The following is an 18,243-nucleotide window of genomic DNA, read 5'->3' as shown; positions in this document are numbered from 1 at the left end:
CCACTATGTAGTTTGTTTTATAATTTGGTTGGAGTTTCAATGATCTTTAAATAAACACTACGGTTTTTAATTGTTCGCATGCCACGACCTTCGGCGTCCTTGTCTTCGGTTTTGTTATTTTAGGACTTCACTAGAGTGCTGCAGAATGCAGATATAATAAATCTATCTAGCGCAAATAACAAGTTATTATTTTTGTCTGTTCATTTCCTTCCGAAGTAGATTTATTTAATTTGGCAAACCATCATCCTATCAAAGTTCATCGCTAGATTGGCCAGAATGCCATTTGGTCCGGTAGATTTCCAGCTAGCAGATCAGGAAATTGTGCAATAGGTTTTCTATTACATTACGTCGTGGCTTCCAAGCCGAGCAATCCCGGAAGTCTGACACAGTCGGCCTCTCGACTTGAATGCCACATTTGTATTCCAATATTATATCCCGGCTGACCCTCCTATACCGAGAATTTGCACAAAAAAATGTTTACATTAAAGTAGCAATTTGTACCATCCCAGACTATACCAGACGCCTGTTTGCTTACACAATACTGTACTACGGACTCTGGATAGTGTCTTCGAATTAGATCATCCTCAGATTATGCAATATTAGTTCAGACATACTTTTATTTTCAAAGCTCAGCTTACATCTAATTTTAACCGTGCGTTGCAACAAAGTACTGCATGTCAACAGTCGATTGTGTCGTAGTGCCCAATTCGAACCCCTTTGAATGGTCCCAGCCAGACGTTGTTTGTCGCTAATCTTAGACGGGACAAAAAACGGAGCCGGGTTGTGGCCCTTCTTTCACGGTCCCTCGAGCGGGCGGCGCGTCAAGCCGAGTCGCGTCGCCTGCGAGCCACGCCGCGCGGCACCGGTAGTACGGCAGACTATGGCTGCACCAGTCCGCCGCGCGCCTTCACCCGAGGCGCTTGTGTCGCCGTTCTGTATGTGCATTACAAAAACTTGCTTCCTCGCAAGTTTACAGATATAAGTGCATAACGCCGGCTGATATCCCGTGTATTTTCGGAGAGTGCCTATATAAGCCGTGTAACGGAACGATTGCGTGCATCTCGGTCACGCAAATGCGGGTTTTGAACATTTGTGTGTGGAAAAATAAACATAACACTCCGGTAAGTTTAATAACGTTTAAATGCTCTTATCTTTACTCCTCTTTATCTGTGGTGGATCTCCCTCGGGATGCTGAGGTCCTCAGTTTGAACAGCTGTGGCAGATTTGATCGTAAGTAGGTGGTGTGAAGGCGTTCGTGACATTCGTTTAATCTCAGCGAATACTTAATTAAGATGACAGTGAAAGTGAAACTGATTTTTTATCAATCACACACTCTTCTATAAAGATTCTTGTTGATAATGATGAGATTCCGTGCGAGTGAACCATAACTTGTAGTCATAATATCATTCATTGTATCTTCGACATTGTTCAATATCTGTGTGAGAATTACTGACACCTTACGACAAAAGTTGAGGTAACTTTGTTTAGACGCGACAAGTTGACATAGACCTTTGACATTACGAGTTTGGTCGGAGAGGCAGACGGGTTGCTCGCTTGCTGCAGTATTTCACTTTGAAATTACAAGATGCAAAGAAGTAACATGCTGTTAAAATGTGAAACGTGCCATTAATTCAGATGAAGAGGACGATCTAGTTTGATTACACAACGTTATCTCGGATGCATCTGAAACATCCATAATGGATGCTCTCCAAGTTGCTACACAAATCTTGCGAAACTTAAGAGTTAATAAAATGTATTTTGTTGATACTTACACAAAATTTTATTCGTTGGAAAAGTTGCACGTTGAGACCTTGTGATGTCAAGATAGATAATTAGGTGCTTAACATTCAGTATAATATGATATCGTGATTGCAATATTTGAAGTGGAAACCGTCTTCAAACTCATTACAGACCAATTAGTTTTAATAAACATTAAATACAAGAACTCAACTTTATAATGCCTATGTCTGTCAATCACTATAATATAATATGTAAGTAATAAAACATTTTAATTACAAACAGGTATTCTAAGAATCTACATCGGTTTAATAGCACAAAAGCCCGGCTAGAATTTCAAGGCATTTTAAAAGCACTGCATTATAATTAGTTAGAAATAAATCATGTCATATGGTGAAAGTTACTAATACACTGGGATTCTTTATAGCAATATCTTAAGCAGTAAATTATTTTGAAAGTTTATTGGGTACACTTTAAATATTTTGAACGAATTTTAAGTATGAAGAAGGTCGTATGGTTGAAGCACATGGGTCAGTCATCACGCCACATCTCCCGCTCACACGCGTCGCCCCCGGTCTCTATAAAAAATGCACTTGTGTGCTATAAACAGAACCACAGTGTGCAGTAGGAAAGGGTGCGCGATGTATGATTGGTTGATTATTTTAGAATTTGAATGACAATTCTGAATTATACTCCAGTAACACTTAAAAATAATTCTCTTTATCATCGTAATGCGGACGTAACGCGTGCTCGTATAATTATAGTAATTATAAACTGATGATAAAATAGGATACCAATCATTTAGGTTATCGGACTGAAAAGTACATTTTATAAACGCAATTCATTTTTGCAGAAACGCTAATCATTCAAGTAGTAGGTATATAATAATATCTTATCATTCAGTAGTATACTTAATTCCTTTACATAACTATGCGTCATAAACAGTGCCTCGATTCTTTACTACTATCGACTACCGACAACCGAACTGTCATCGAGAAATTTTGTATGAAAATCTGATCATCGCCTCTGTCGGGTGTCGTAGGAAACATTTTGGCAGTACATTCTAAATGTCAAAATTTCGATAGCTAGCCGGTTGTCGGTAGTCGATAGTGGTAGAGAATCCAGGTACAGATAGCTTTACTCAAATAAAAATATAGCAATCAGTTTTTTTCTATATTTACATATACATACTATACGACATGTCGGTTTACGGATGCAAGAGTATTAAAATGGTAATAATTACGTAACGTAAGATCAAAAGCTATTAAAGCTGGTCATACACCAGCAAAAGGTCAAACAAGAGAAATAAAAACACGCCCCTTTACAAAACGCAGACAGATTACGAGGGCGTTGTTGGAGCTTATTGGAAACATTACATTTAGTAAGCATGACTAACCCTCATAGTAGGGTTACATGTAGGTTAGTCGAAGGGGGGTAATTATGCCCTTGAATGTTGCAGTATTCCCTAATGAATAGGCAACGTCACGGTTGAATCACGCCCCTCTGTCGCTGGACTAAATCAATAGACTCTATATAAAGCACGTACAATGGCCAAACTAAATGAAAGGTGAATCAGAAATGCATACAGACTGCACTCTGATTGGACGTGGCCGAGAAAGTTTGGTATTGTATGTCATGTCTGAGGAGTAGAACAATATGGGTGATCAAGGAAGTGTCAGTCCATTCAACGGAGTGGAGGAGTTAAGACCGAGATAATACGGTTAATCAACGAATATCAAAGAAGGAACTAAGACCCGTTTTTGTGATGATATTCGTTTAAATGTAATTAAGTATGCTTATCTCGAGATAAAAGAATATATGATTAAGATTTATAATTGAATCCTAATGATACTGATCAGATAGCTGTATTAAACTCAAAGTAGTCGAGCATGAAAAATTCATATTGAAGCTCACCAAGAGTGCAACGATGAAAACTGCTTTACATACCTGCTGAGATATTTGAATAACAACAAATTGAATCCGCAAAATGTAACAAAATGACATTAAGCTTGAATTTATTCAAAAGGAAACACATTTTTTACACCATGTCATTTATATGAGCGTTCATCCAAGCGTAACAATTCGCACAATTGTCTGTAGGCAGTATTCTTATTAGTCTGGCCTGGACAAAGAACTGGGTCTATTCATAAGCCCATCCAAGTGATACGACCAGGGAAACGTGACCCCTTAAAACGGAACAAGCGCTTTTGGTTCAATGAAATTGTAATTGGTTTAGAAGGTCTTGTTACTCTGGCCGGTACGATACACCCTTTGCTTTCAAGTTGGAAAGTACTTTAAACGAACCATCGGCTTGATGAATTTATGACCGGTACAAATGGAAAGTGATTTTATTACATGTCGGAATATATAATTTTTGTAGTTACATACGATGAAATGAAATAAATCGATCGGTCTCGAGACATTTTATTGCAGATTCATGTATTAGAGAGCTAAACGACTATAAAAAATGTATCATGCACTTTCTCATACTGGACCAAAATACAACTAAATAGTAATATTCCTCCTGAAGCTATTAAAATGTAATAAATCTAGTTACAAACAATTCTTATTTATAAAACTTCTTTTGATTAAAAGCTACAAATAAGATTTAGTAATAATTTGTGTACTTACAAAAATGTTACCAAGAATATTTTGCATTAGAATGACTCACACAGAGGTAAAGTCTATTCCTTTAAACTAAGGGGACTTTAGTGACTTGAACAATTATTAATAATGCACCGACTTGTGCAAAAGGGATGATGCAAGGGCGCTCTGTGATGGTGACGTCATAATAATCAAAGTTTCTTTCCGAGTTGTGTAAAATCTTATTCTAAGAAGATTAGGCGGTTCACGGTTTTTATTTATGTTTAATCAACATCGTTAATTTTACCTACAAAGAGGATTCTATATTATTCGTAGCTTTTCAGTTTCATGAAACCACGCTTATCACGGTTTCCTGTACACTGAACCTTTTTCCTCAAAGGCTATTATCACTGTGTTGTATGAGGAAAATGTATAAAAAATTGGCGATAACGTAAACCTTCAATGAGACCAGGTATATGAGAAATGCATTTTTTACCTACTCTTTATCTAGGTATACTAATATACCAATGTATCTTGTATCTTGTTCTGGTTAAGTATTTGACTGGCGACGAAATAATAGTTGTTTTAATATGGTTTAAAAAAAGTTATTAAGAAAAATAGTAGTCTAACATATATTAGAAATAATAAATAAGATCAAAATATATAATATTTAATTAAAAAATTAATCAACGATGCTCATTACTTACGTTGTAACTAATGTGACGTATGTAGGAACGTGTGTTTTGTCGATTTTAAATGTCAAATTCGCGATAGTACCGAGTGTGGGCAATTGTACTACAGATAAAATAATAAGCTCCCACACGTGCCAATATGTCACGTCCAAATAAAAATGATTAAAATGACAGTCGGTAAATCCGTTTTATTTTCAGCTGCTAAAAATACCATAATAACATAAGATAATACTAAATAAATATATTATTCTGTACCTAAGTATTAATCTACATATCAGATGATAAACAAATATATTTCTTGTTACTATAATTATATATAGTTTCCAGATTTTATCGCGATCGTAATCATATAATTCTATTATATTAAATAACTTATACTATCGAAGTATTAAACGTCATTCGAACTTCCAACTAAGTATTTAGAATGAGGTCGATCTAATAAAAACATACTCAGTTTGCCTTGACTAACACTTTTTTCCTTTTAAAGTCGTCTATGAAATTTCCGGTGCCAGTAATTACTGCTTCTTGTATGGAGTGACATTTGAAGTGTTCAATTATGACGTACAAAGATTCGTATCTTTACATTAAAAATTATTACAAAATTACCACTGCACTTAACTAGATTATTGACAAAAAATACTATAAGTATTTTTAAAACTGTTAAGTCTTTACCAGAGATTACCAAACAACCAAAATTACTACGTAGGTACACACCAGACAGTGTCAATATTTAAAGAAGGATATTTGCAACGGTTATCGGATTTTTTTACATATAACGTACGTGGCAAATCCGGGAATTTTGATAGTCGATAGATATGAATGATTTTCTACCTCATAATAATGATAAATATAGGCATTCAATCAAACATCAAATCTGTATCACCTTTGAAACCGATAAATATTACATAAATAATGAGCCGAAAACCCCCACAAACCGAGAATAACGATACGAACGCGCGATAACATTTAAATACTATAAATACGCACATAAAAAACATTAGCGATAAAGAATGGGCCGGAGTGGGCACATGTGTGAGCCAGTCAGCCAGTCAATAGCATTCAGTGTCGGCTGCCCAGCCAGTGTTTAGATAAGTGCACACAATGCTAGGTCTGCATACTGCACGGAACAGGGATGGCGAGCCTTTTCACATCCACGTGCCAATTTTTTGAAAAAGAACCTTTTTTTTGAGCGCTTGTCTCCGACGTTGACATGAACGACGGCAGGTATTCGCGATGTGAATGAAAAATGCAAAGCACATTGCAACAACGTAAGCTCTACAAATGTTGGAAGTATGCCGTGTTATAGTGCCATTCGTAAGCGAAAATATCGTAAACTATTTATCAAAACTTGGATATAAAATAAAATTAATGTTGGCAAAATATGATTAAATTGAGTAATATAATAAACGTACTTGGTAGGTGGTTTACATAGAAAACAATTTGTTTGTGCTACAGACTCGAGCTTGATTTAACAAATCCAGTACAGATCGCAATTTGTTACGTCACAAGTGGGCCACCCCTGGCCTAGTGCATTCCACGCCACCGGCTGAAGTCTGGTATTAGCCATAACTTATTTTAGAGCCTTTCGCACCGTCAGCTTGGCAACGAGCTTCGTTCACACACGCACCAACGTTAGAACCTTAATGGTATGTGTTGTATTGTTTTTACCAACGCCAAAGTTTTATGAGTCGGTTCGCGAACATTTTTAAAGAGCGTCTTTGAACATTTTTTTCCCAGGGTTCAATGTCTTGTGTATATTGTCAGTGTGTTGTTTTACGATGTGAGCAGGAATAGCAAGAACAATTTGTTGATTGTTTTGACCACACCGACAAATGGAAAGCACAGGCACGAAAATCTCTTAATCTGTAATCTGATATCCTTGCGATGATTAAAACAACAATTTTGACTGAAATCTTTCGTGTGAAACTGCTGAAAAAGTTGCACAAATTACGAATTAAAATATACCAAGATACTAATTAGTAACTACAATTCAACAGTAGGTACAGTAGCACTGTAGCACCCAAATGTGTTGAATTGAAATTCATTCAGGAAGCTAGAGTGCAATGTTCGTTCGTTGAACGTTAATCAGAATCTATCAAACTGTACTGTTACAATACATTTGTATAACAAAAGGTTCGCCTAAGACGTTGTAAATAAAATTCCAAGTCGGTCATAAAACCGGTGGTATGCAGTATTCGCACCACCATACTCTAAGACTCGAAGTAATTAATAAACCTCGACTTTACGACCAAATAGATATAATAAAACGTAGGCCAACTAATTATTACGTTTGGATACAGTTACCTGACAAATTGGAACGCCATAAAAAAAAAGAAAATAAAAAAGAAAACGACGACGTTCCTTTTTTCAAAAGTTTAAATGGAGGCTAGATCTTTTACAAGATAACAGGATGTTGATTAATGCAACTAGAATTATTTAAATAGGTGATTTAAGTTTAAATTATAGTGCGATCTACATAAACGTTGTTGATTATGGCTTGATATGGATGGTATGCTAGAAGAGCACTTACAAACATTGTTGCAAGGTGTGTGTACAACATAGATCACGTTCTTCTTATAATTATGTAATTACTATTGCAGCACTTTGAGATCAATTGAATAGCAATTAACTATGACAAATAGAAATATCGGTCCTTAAGAAGTATATTACAAAATACTAAATAATAGAACATAGTAATATATTTAACTAACGTACTAAGTATCTGGATCCTGAATTTGTTGAAGTGCCTTTATCTACTGTGGTCTACTGTGTTGCGATAAAATATTGTTGTGTCATAATATAAAAGTAATATAAGTAGTATATATAAATACGACACTCGGTGGTATCTAGTCAAAGCTGTCAAACGATTGCCCTATTATTTGTATTGTACAATAAAATAAAACGTTGACAATATCCAACCATTAGCGAGTTAGAACGACGCTAGTGGCTGAAAGTGTTATAATAGCATATAAGTCATACATTGTAGTATTACATAAGACATATTAATACATAAATCCTTGTAACCTAGTATATAACTATAAAGTCCTCATATTTTAACATCATCTAAATCAAAACATCTTAATGTATCCTGTTTACTATAATTACTAATCACTTTGTTATTGTCTTTTCTCAGGACTCGCTTATCATATTTACTTTAGCCCTAAAACCATTAGCTAATAAGTTAACGTTTCACATATTGTATTAGTATATAAGCTCGTCCTCGATGTACGAACAATCAGTTCATAGTTCATAGTTAAGTGAGTTCATAGTTAAGTTAGTTCATAGTTAAGTCAGTTCATAGTTAAGTTAGTTCATAGTTAATTTAGTTCATAGTTCACAGTTCATAGTTAATTCAGTTCACAGTTCATAGTTAGTTCTAAATCAATTCCAAATCTTAGTCGTAAATCAATGTTAATTCATAACTCATATATTATTTCTAAGTGTAATAAATAAAGTTTTATTCTTTTAAAGTGAGTTTGCCATTCGCCTCATAACAAATTTGGCGCAGTCGGTAGGATACTGCAATTGTGAAGACGAAACGCACGTAGGGACAGCATCGCCCAGTCATCGTGTGGTAGCCGACGGCTTTTAACAGTTTTCGCCGAACATGCAGCTCCTGAACATATTGATGTTACTGTGGTAAGTGGCCAAACTCATATGCTCTATTTCCTTGCCTGAAATCCTTAAATCTAACTCCTAGTTCCTAAATCTTATCCAAGTTGTTTTAACCTTTTTATTATTCGTATATTTACCAAAATTTTTTTTTTTACAAAATGTCGATCGAAAGCGAAACTTCAACTTCTCTAGATATAGCGACTCTCCTCAAACTAATTCCCAAATTCGAAACAAATGTACCTGACCAGATCTACGGATTCGTCAGATCCTGCGATTCAGCTTTTAATTTAGCCACAGAGGATCAAAAGCAAATTCTATTAGTGTACGTCCTGAATAACATTACTGGTGTAGGAGCATCAAATATCCATTGCAGACAATATAATAAATGGGCAGCATTGAAATCTTCTCTTATTAGCCAATTTTCAAACGTAAAAACCATATCGCATCTTAATTTAGAACTTCAATCTATGTTTCAAAAACCAAATGAATCTATAACCCAGTATTTTAATAGAGTAGATCTATGCAGGAGTAAAATAGTCGAAAAGTTAAGCACAGAAATCACTGACAGTACTCTTTACGGTAGATTAGCGGTTACCGAAGAAACAGCTTTAAGCGTCTTCGTTAACGGTATAAGCGCAGAGATAGGAGTAATGTTGCGAACCAAAGGCTTTACAACTCTTTCTGAAGCAGGCCGTTTCGCTATACAAGAGGAGAAAATATGTGCAATGAATCGTGCTCGACAGCAAATGTTTCGGTTAACAAACCCAACTCCACCAACAAATCATAATCATATAAATACCAGTAAAACTTGCAATTACTGTAAAAAACCAGGTCATTTAATTTCAGAGTGCCGAAAAAGGCAATTTAACAATTATAAAAATCTACAGTCGAATCAGGTAAACCAACGTGCGCTTCCAGCTCCTAAGCCTAAAATTCATAATTTAAACTCCAAAGCGGCCCCGGATCTGGACATGTCCGAGGAAACCGCTTCTCGATATTATGTCCAGACAAAAATGATCCAAAATCAAGTCCCGCTGGAGGATCTCCAGCTATAACAAAACAAATTTCTAGACCAGTCCATCGGGGACACATAAAAACCACGCAAGTTTCGCAAAGTCTATCAGTGTATCGGACACAACTTCGCGACGCTTTTACTCAGACTGATTCTCAAACATCGCCAAGTCTACCAGTGTATCGGACACAACTTCGCGATGCATGTATTCAGGCTGAAATCCAAACAATAATTAAATCTAATCCTATATCATTTAATAACTCTAGCTCTAGTATTAAGCAAAAATCTACTCCTAAATCTTGTACTAAATCTGACGCTCAATCTGAAACTAAATCTAATATTAAATCTAATACTAAATCTGATACTAAATCTGACACTAAATCTAATTGTAAATCATATACTAAATCTAATTCTAAATCTCGTCTGAACTCAACAAAATCAAAGATCACGAAATCCATCAGAATATCTTCTTTAAACGTACCTCCTGAAAATCTTCTACACTGCAAATTCCATATTGAAGGCAACCCAGTTACTATGCTAATAGATACCGGCGCAGCCATTTCTGTCCTCAAAAAGGAAAAGATTGGTAACGCACCTCTAGATGTATCGGACATCGTATCTATAGTTGGTATATCTGGAAAAGATTCTTCAATACAAAGCTTTGGCACAGCACAAATTGCTCTAGACAATTTCTCTAAGTTTAAATTTCATGTAGCTAATCTTAACATAGAAGTTGACGGAATTCTTGGTAATGATTTTATGACTAAATTTAATGTTAGTATTCATGTTCAATCTAAAACAATGCGTGTACGAGACCGTTCCTATAAATTGTTCAATATAGGTGAAATCACAAAGGGATCCTCAGATACAAACCAGTTAATAGGGTCAAGGGCCGAAACAGTAATCACATGTCTCACTAATGATGTACAGAATGGTCCCGCAATCATAGACAAACAAATAATTAACAAAGACATAACTATTCCAAACGCACTAGTGACAGTCAAAAATAACAAATTTCTAATTACATGCGTAAACACTAGTGACAAAGACAAATTAATAGATATTCCTATAATTAAAGCAACGAGTTTTCAAACTATTGACTTATCTCAGAATATTCATACAATTAACTCAACAAATATTAAATACAACGTCCATGATAAGAGGTTAAAGGTAAAACAATTAATTCGACAAGATCATTTAAATAACGAAGAGAAACAGTCATTAGATAAAATCATCAACAACTTCTCAGATATATTTTATATAGAAGATGAGCCTCTTACATTCACAAGTCATACAAAACATACAATTCCAACTACCTCAGATGTTCCTATCAACACTAAAACTTATCGGTTTCCTTACGTACATCAGCAAGAAGTCAAATCTCAGGTTCAAAAAATGCTAGACCAAAACATAATTCAACCTAGCACATCGCCTTGGAGCAGCCCCATTTGGGTAGTACCTAAAAAACTAGACGCTTCAGGAAAACAAAAATGGCGTGTGGTGATAGACTACCGCAAATTAAACGAAATCACAATCGGAGACAGTTATCCCTTACCTAACATAACAGACATTCTAGACAAATTAGGTCATTCAATTTATTTTACTACATTAGATCTTGCTTCTGGTTTTCATCAAGTCGAAATGGACCCTAAAGACATACCTAAAACCGCGTTCAGCACTCCATATGGTCACTATGAGTTTCTTAGGATGCCTTTTGGATTGAAAAATGCACCCGCAACATTCCAAAGAGCCATGGACAATGTTCTCTTAGGTTTACAAGGTGACCGTTGCTTTGTCTATCTTGACGATATTGTGGTATTCGCATCAAGCCTTCAAGAACACGAGCAAAAATTAACCGAAGTTTTTAATCGCCTTAAGCAGCATGGTTTAAAGGTCCAACCAGATAAATGTGAATTTATGAGAAAAGAAGTAGCATATCTCGGTCATATTATATCAAGTGAAGGTGTTAAACCTAATCCGAGTAAAGTAGAAGCAGTTCAAAATTTCCCAATTCCAAAATCATGTAAAGATATCAAATCATTTCTAGGTCTTGCAGGTTATTACCGCAGATTCATTCCAAACTTTAGTAAACTAACTAAACCTTTAACATGTCTTCTTAAAAAGGACACACCATTCATTTGGGGTGAAAGCCAACAAGAAGCCTTTGATAAATGTAAAGAAATTTTAACCACAACTCCCCTTCTTCAATATCCAGATTTTAACAAAGAATTTATTTTAACTACGGATGCTTCATTATATGCTATCGGTGCTATACTTTCTCAAGGAGAAATAGGCAAAGACCTACCTATTGCATACGCATCAAGAACATTAAACAAAGCCGAATCTAATTACTCAGTAATCGAGCGCGAAGCCTTAGCCATCGTATGGGCAGTCAAACATTTCCGCCCATATCTATACGGTCGTAAATTTAAAGTCGTAACTGACCATATGCCTCTTAAATGGCTATTTAATATCAAAGATCCCGGTAGTCGTTTAGTCCGTTGGAGACTAAAACTTGAAGAATATGACTACGAGATCATTCATAAATCAGGTAAATTTAATACAAATGCAGATGCATTATCCCGACCTCCTATTTTGAATTCTAACGTAATCAATTTAACTCAAGATAGTCCAAGTCCTTCAGACCACGTAGAACGCAATGACAATAAATTCCCATCCGATGAAGATGACTATATGCAAATTAATTATGAACATTTCCTTTCTTTACAAGATCCTGATATTAATTGCTTTGATCCTTCTATTATAAAAATCTCACCGAATCAATTATTAGATCCTAGACATAAAAACATATTTCTACCCATATCTTGTAATCACGCTGACCATAATAATTTACTAAATCAAGCTTTATCTTTATGCGCACCTGTCAACCTAGATAAACCAAAATCACTCTATAGTGTAGATCACATTATTTCTAGTGAAAAGCAAAATTTTTATTTATGTTATACAAGACCCAACCATTTCGACAGTGAAAGTTACTTCAAAGCACTTTTGTCCTGTCTACAACACCATAATATAGATACTCTTTATATTCCCGATCTTAAGTATGATACAACTTGTAAATTATTAAATAATGAGCAACTGCGTATTTCAGCATACCTAGGCCAATATTATAATTGCGAAATTATCATTTGCGAAAACAAAGTAAAATATCCTAAACCAGAAGAAATTCCGAAAATTCTTAAAACATTCCACGATGAACCACTTTCAGGACACCGTGGTATTTCTGAAACAACAAAAAAGATTCGCGAAGAATATTATTGGAAAGGAATGACCAATGATATCAAAAATTATATCGACTCTTGTCTCACCTGTCAACGGAATAAAATTCAGAGAAAGAATTTTCAAGCTCCCATGGTTATTACCTCCCAATCCACTGAACCATTTGAACGTGTCTCAATTGATCTTGTTTCATACTCAGAAATAAGTGATAACAGTAACAAGTATATTTTAACTTTGCAAGATGATTTAACGCGTTTTGTACAAGCTTATGCTATCCCAGACAAAGAAGCCGTAACAGTAGCCAAACAACTACTACATTATTGTCAACATTTCGGGGTTCCCAAACGTTTTCATTCCGATCAAGGCACCGAATTCATGAATAAAGTTATGAAACAATTAGTAAAATTTCTAGGATGCAATCAAACATTCAATACTGCATACCATCCACAAACAAACGGTGCTCTAGAAAGGTTCCATGCAACATTACGCGACCATATTCGTATGTATTATAATCGTCATTTAAAAAACTGGGATCACATAATTCCATTTGCAGTCATGTGCCACAATACTTCCACTAATGCTTCTACGGGTTACACTCCCCATGAACTCCTTTTCGGATTTAAACCTCGTCCATTTTATTCGTTAAAACCAATTCCAGAATATAACGCATGTGACTATTTAAAGGACTTAAACGAACGTCTTCGAGTGTCTCGTGATACAGCTCTGATTAACTTAGAAAGAATGAAAGAAAAAGCTAAAGAACGCTATGATAGTCAAATTAAAAACCCAATAGAATATAAAGTAGGTTCAAAGGTATTGTTACGAGTTCCTAATCCTAATAGTTTAGATGCAAAATGGGATGGTCCATACGAAGTGTTACGTGTAGGCTTTAATGAAAATTATTTGATTCGAAAGGCAGGTAAAAATCAATTAGTGCATGCAAACCGTTTGCGACCTTATTTAGATAATAATATGTAGTAGAGATAATTAATGTTAGATATATATTAAGTAAAATTTATTTATAATTTCCAGGGTCTGTCATTTTACAACAGCCCAGAATGACATATCTTTACTCCAATCCCTTTATAGTCCTAGTTATATACTCAATTTTATAATCTGTTCCTTTATTAAACTCGTAGTTGTAATGTTATTATACAAAATTTATAAATTTATTAAAATACGAATTCAGAATTATCGTAAAACTAATGGAGACAATGTTGTTTCTATTGCAGGGCAACCAACGGAATCGTTGCCAATATAAATTTCTCCCAACCTCTCACTTCCAACGCTGGAATATTTTATAACGAAGAAAGCCAAATATTAATTAGCGAAGAATCATGGAAATTAATCATATATCGTGATCTGAAGCCCCTATTCATTTCCTATGAGTCCTTACAACGACTTTCAAATAATTTTAATTCTATGTCATTTAAACATTTGAATTTCCCTACTGTTCTTTCAACTAAATCTTATCTTAATGTTAGCTTAAATAAAATCGAAAATAGACTCTCAGAATTAAGTATGTATCTAGGTAAGAATTCACGCCAAAAGAGAGAACTGTTAGATGGTTTGAGTTCTGTTTTAAAATGGCTCATTGGTACTCCTGATGCCAAAGATGCCAAACATTACAACGAATACATAGATCTTCTCGAGAAACAAAATCTAGAAATGTCTGAACTAATGCAAAAACAAATTCAAATTACTAGCTCAACTATAAAAAACTTTAATGAAACCATATTTAAAATATCATTCGATGAACAAATTATCAACGAAAATATACGTCGCTTAAATGACTACTTCAACAAAACCGAAAATCTAGTGTTTAATTTAAAGATAACTGAAGATATTACATCTATTACTATACAAATTCTTGAATTGGCTACAAATCTCGAAAACGATATCAATGACTGCCTTACAAGTATCCTCTTTGCTAAATCAAACATTATCCATCCGTCTATTATATCCTTGAAAAAATTATATAATGAATTACTACTATCTAATAAATTAAGAACGAATAAAAGATTAGTTACTTCCGTCTCTATAGAAAACATCCATACACCTCTAGATTCTTCATATCTATCAGCCTACGTCTTCTCTGATCGACTAGTTTATATTTTAGAATTCCCATTAGTTCAGAATGATCCTTTAACTTTATATCATATATATTCAATTCCTATCCAACATCCTAATTCCTCTTTCCACTCAACTATTATCCCTGAGCGTACTTACCTGGCCACTAACCCTAGTGGACAAAGATATGTCTCAACGAGTTGCTGAACAACTGCAAAGTCTACGCTTCACGAAAAAGCATCTGTAAAGACCTCGTGATCTACGATTCTTCAGCACGACCAATCTGCGAGATGGATATCCTCCTCAGTAAATCGACAACAATCCCTACGACTTGTACAACCACAACATTTCCTGCCGAAATTCAAACGTTTCAACCTCTTGGCAACAATAAGTGGCTCTACATTTTAACAAAGGATACTCACTGTGTATTACAATGTCTGAATGAAATTTCCAACCACAAACTTCAAGGATCCGGAATCATAAATCTACCTGAGGGCTGTAAACTCCACACCGGATACAGCACTCTGTCAGCATATCAGTCATCAGAAGACAATGTCACATATCCAGTCATCGTGCCCGACATCAGAACTGAAGATTGCTTTGAAATACCCGAAGACATCAAGACTCCAACTCTACTTCCTATAGCCATCAATGATGTACCATTAGATGCATTAAAAACTATCAAGAATCATCTAGACACTTACTCTCAAGAACTACAAAACTTACGGTTTAAATCAACATCTCAAAGGTTCTTAGAGAATAACCGAACTAGTTTTTCATGGTTCTATTTTATATTGGGTATATTCATGTTAACATTTCTCCTGTTGAAACTATTCAGTCGATGGTATAGATTTACCCAATGTACAAACGAAAGAGGATGTATACAAATCTTTAATAACTGCTTTGACAACTCCTCCAGAAGACGATCCAGTCAAATTAGTATCCCAATGAGGACCATCACTCATAATACTTCATGTATCTCAGAAGACGAAGACGAAGAAAATAATGCTACAAGAATACTGCCACCATCTTCTCAAAGTTTAGGCGCCAACGCCCAATCTTTGTTCTAAGGGGGGAGGTGTTATAATAGCATATAAGTCATACATTGTAGTATTACATAAGACATATTAATACATAAATCCTTGTAACCTAGTATATAACTATAAAGTCCTCATATTTTAACATCATCTAAATCAAAACATCTTAATGTATCCTGTTTACTATAATTACTAATCACTTTGTTATTGTCTTTTCTCAGGACTCGCTTATCATATTTACTTTAGCCCTAAAACCATTAGCTAATAAGTTAACGTTTCACATATTGTATTAGTATATAAGCTCGTCCTCGATGTACGAACAATCAGTTCATAGTTCATAGTTAAGTGAGTTCATAGTTAAGTTAGTTCATAGTTAAGTCAGTTCATAGTTAAGTTAGTTCATAGTTAATTTAGTTCATAGTTCACAGTTCATAGTTAATTCAGTTCACAGTTCATAGTTAGTTCTAAATCAATTCCAAATCTTAGTCGTAAATCAATGTTAATTCATAACTCATATATTATTTCTAAGTGTAATAAATAAAGTTTTATTCTTTTAAAGTGAGTTTGCCATTCGCCTCATAACAAAAGTCATTAATAATGAAGATATGGGGCGTAATGTATCGTCACGCGATGTTGATACACTCTGTAACTTGAGAGGTATACTACACTATACGTATAGCCCGGCTCCGCTTACCGTTGACGCAAGCACCACTCCTACTTAATTACTCTGTGCTTGTATATTGTACAAACAATCTAATTAATTAGCAATTAGCGATAATTACTTTAAGTTTGCGATATCTTGACGTAGAGTCAGTCATAAACAACAATATACAAGTTTGAACTTTGCTAAATAAGCTAATGGCTTAAGAGGACCCATTAAAATAGTTGTAGTAGTGTAGGTACATTTGGAAAACGTGACATAAAATAAAAGTTCTGGGATAAAAACGGACAAAATAAATTTCTTTTCGCACGAAACAGCAGCCAATATCAATTTACGACAGGAAATTATTATTAATTGGCGTCCCTCAGGACGTAGACCTGTGTCGGCAGACCGAAAAGAAAATGGCGGGACAAACTCGACACCTCACGGGGGTGAAAGACCGAAGGGAGGTCTGACTCGAATCTGATTAGTTATCGATTATGAGAAGGTCGAATTTACCATGTACGATTCACGTGAAACTGTCATACGAATTACACCATTAGAGCGGCCTACAGTAACCCGCTAAAGTATCGATTTACAGTATGCTGAACCAGTAACAAGTTCAATAATAATAAATGCATTTATTCGTGACGTTTCAAGTTTGAGATTATTTAACGTTCGAGCGAGTCACGTAACGTGGAACTCCTGTTTACAAAATCGAAGTTCAATAATTTATTTTAATGCTCAAAACTGTGTGGGCAACGGTACTGCGAATGCCGGCGGGTAGCATTCCTGCAGGCAACTCGGCGCTGAGTCCATGCGTGCGAGGCGCCATACTCGTGCCCCGTGATCGACTTACAGATTCACTCGTACCACTGCACTCGATAACACAAGCTATTTTTACTAAATACTCAAATCGCATAACGAGTTCTTCTATAAATAAAACGATAGATGCGCTATGAAGCCCGCGTCCGATGATTTTGATGCGGTCAATTTTGTCATTTGCATAAAGTCTGGTTTAATAAGTTACGAAGCATATCTTATGCGTTAATCTGACAAGAAGATAGTTATTAATAATCCATACATCACTAAATATTACAGAGTCGACAACCACTGGAGATGAGATTCGCTGAATTCAATTTTATCCAAGCGAGCAAGCAAGGTCCACCTCTTTGGTAAGCTGGAGCTTGAATTCTCTGAGAAATTCATACAAACATTATTGCAAATCAACGTTAAATCATTTTATGTCCAGAAACGTGCAAGTGAGGAAACATACCTATACCTTCCCTATTCGTTCATATAATATTTCCTCAATGAACGAAGGGACTGTAATAACAGAATCCGGAAGCAATGAAAATGATGATTGAAGAGAGGAATTACTAGTTGTTATAACCTCTCTTTTAATTAGTAGTTATACGGTAAAGTGATATCGGCACAATGCAGTGTTGGCTCGTCGCCAGACTCGGTACGTTGCTAAATTTTAGTGGCACGTCGTTGCTTCGTCAATCAACCGCACTGACCACCCGCATCGAATTAATCAATTCCTTACAAATTCCCTTTTACGAGTCCTCAATTAATCAGGAACTTTAACTTCTACGTGGAACGCGTCTTTAATCG

The 18,243-nt window shown here is 35.3% G+C and overlaps 1 protein-coding gene across 1 annotated transcript in view; it reads left to right on the top strand.

The window, feature by feature from the left end:
* The first annotated feature begins 880 nt into the window (after window positions 1–880).
* The window catches only part of LOC142983782 (beta-1,4-glucuronyltransferase 1), a 62,666-nt gene continuing 45,303 nt past the window's right edge, over window positions 881–18,243 (top strand). The window contains exon 1 of the mRNA XM_076130821.1: window positions 881–1,121. The gene's annotated coding sequence lies outside the window, so the exon portion shown is untranslated. The remainder of the gene's footprint in view (window positions 1,122–18,243) is intronic.

Source organism: Anticarsia gemmatalis, chromosome 2, assembly GCF_050436995.1.
Source record: "Anticarsia gemmatalis isolate Benzon Research Colony breed Stoneville strain chromosome 2, ilAntGemm2 primary, whole genome shotgun sequence".
Lineage (NCBI taxonomy): Eukaryota > Metazoa > Arthropoda > Insecta > Lepidoptera > Erebidae > Anticarsia > Anticarsia gemmatalis.
Note: the sequence above shows the minus strand (reverse complement) of the source record. Positions and strands in the feature narration are given on the sequence as shown.